Source organism: Nanorana parkeri, unplaced genomic scaffold, assembly GCF_000935625.1.
Source record: "Nanorana parkeri isolate BGI_ZX_2015 unplaced genomic scaffold, ASM93562v1 scaffold2665, whole genome shotgun sequence".
Classification (NCBI taxonomy): Eukaryota; Metazoa; Chordata; class Amphibia; order Anura; family Dicroglossidae; genus Nanorana; species Nanorana parkeri.
The window spans coordinates 29162-31383 of record NW_017308933.1 but is presented as its reverse complement, the minus strand read 5'-3'; the positions used below and the strand labels follow the sequence as shown (position 1 = coordinate 31383).

Genomic DNA, 2222 nt, shown 5'->3' with positions numbered 1-2222 from the left:
TTCATTAAAGGGAAATCACTCAAATCTGGAGCAGTTGGGCGTGGCAACCAATCAGCTTCTAGCTCTTATTTTCAAAGCTTAATTGGACAAGTTCAGGATAGAAGCCGATTGGTTGCACAGCTGCTCCAGGTTCTGTCTGCTCCCGTTTTTGGGAAACTCCTTTATATTTTGTGTTGTTCCATTGCACTTCATCCAGTGACGAGTTACAACACATCACACCGATCGCCACAACAAATCCTGGAAGTGCCACTGAACATAAACTTAGATTGTAGAAATCTGTGGATTCTGTAGAATATCAAAACTTAAAATATTTGTGATACACCACTGTGTGTGCGTGTGCGTGTGCGTGCGCGTGTGTGTGTGTGTGTGTGCGTGTGCGTGTGCGTGCGCGTGTGTGTGTGTGTGCGTGTGTAATAGAAGCACTATGCAGATCAACCCACATATGGTGAATGTTGGCACATAATTGGCTACTGCAATGCCAGTCACTGACGTCAATAAAGAACTGAACTTCTATCTCTGTTTAACTGATGACATGAGGACTGAGACCACACCAACCAGTGACATGAGGACTGAGACCACACCAACCAGTGACATGAGGACTGAGACCACACCAACCAGTGACATGAGGACTGAGACCACACCAACCAGTGACATGAGGACTGAGACTGCACCAACCAATCACATGAGGACTAATACTGCACCAACCAATGACAAGAGGACTGAGACCACACCAACCAGTGACATGAGGACTGAGACCACACCAACCAGTGACAAGAGGACTGAGACCACACCAACCAGTGACATGAGGACTGAGACCACACCAACCAATAGCATGAGAAATTAAACCACACCAGCCAGTGATATGAGAACTGAGGCAGCATCATCCAATGACCTGAGAGCTAAGACTGCACCAACTGATGACAAGAGAACAGAGACCATTCCAACCAATGATATTGGAACTTCAACTGCACCAGCTAATAACAGGAGAATGTGGGAACAGATGACCTAAGAACTGGAACCGCACCAACTGATGACCTGAGAAGTGAGACTGCACCAACTGATGACCTGAGAAGTGAGACTGCACCAACTGATGACCTGAGAAGTGCGACTGCACAAACTGATGTTCTGCACATCCCTCTAAGCCAGTGGTTCTCAACCTGTGGGTCGTGATCCACAGATGAGGGGGTCCCCACATGCCTTGTGCTGCTCTAGGTAAGAGGCTCCTCAGCCTCCTCCTAGTGCAGCAGTGTCAGTTCTCCTAAATAGCGCTGCAGCAGCGGCCGGAGAGGAGCAGAGAGAGGGGTGCAGGCAGGAGTGAGGGGAGGTGAGTGCTCGATCACCACAGAGCCCACACTGGGCACCACAGAGCCCGCACTGGGCACCACAGGGACAGCACTGGGCACCACAGGGACAGCACTGGGCACCACAGGGACAGCACTGGATGCCACCAGAGAGTCCCACTAACCACCTGAGAGCCCACACAGATACTAGTATTGGCGAATCCCTAAATTTTACGGTTGGGGGTCACCACAACTTGGCAAATGTTACCAGGGGGTCCCGGCCCTAGAAAGGTTGAGAACCACTGCTCTAAGCAGTAAAACACGATGATATCTCTACATTGTGAGACGTTACAATACTACCATTGATGGCACACATATACATAACATTACCGTTCAGTGAGAGGGGGCTCTGGCTTTCATACAATATGCGTCCGATTTCCTGTCATGTGATCCAATAGATAAAATATCACAATTCAGCCTAAAAAGATCTTTGGAGTCTTATTTATGGAATGTTTGTATTTTCCTTCTTATTTAGCTTTAGTTGCTTTGTAAGCGTCTGACAGCTTGAGAATCAGGGGTCAGAGAGGTCCCCAGTGGCTGTCTGACTCCTCAGCTTGAGAATCAGGGGTCAGAGAGGTCCCCAGTGGCTGTCTGACTCCTCAGCTTGAGAATCAAGGGTCAGAGAGGTCCCCAGTGGCTGTCTAGCCCCTCAGCTTGAGAATCAGGGGTCAGAGAGGTCCCCAGTGGCTGTCTGACCGCCTCAGCTGGAGAATCAGAGGTCAGAGAGGTCCCCAGTGGCTGTCTGACCGCCTCAGCTTGAGAATCAGGGGTCAGAGAGGTCCCCAGTGGCTGTCTGACTCCTCAGCTTGAGAATCAGGGGTCAGAGAGGTCCCCAGTGGCTGTCTGACCCCCCAGCTTGAGAATCAGGGGTCAGAGAGGTCC

At 50.2% G+C, this 2222-nt stretch overlaps 1 protein-coding gene across 1 annotated transcript in view; it reads right to left on the bottom strand.

Moving 5' to 3' along the window:
• The window catches only part of LOC108802111 (sodium/hydrogen exchanger 2-like), a 36864-nt gene that overhangs the window by 19148 nt on the left and 15494 nt on the right, over positions 1 to 2222 (bottom strand). The window lies entirely within an intron of this gene.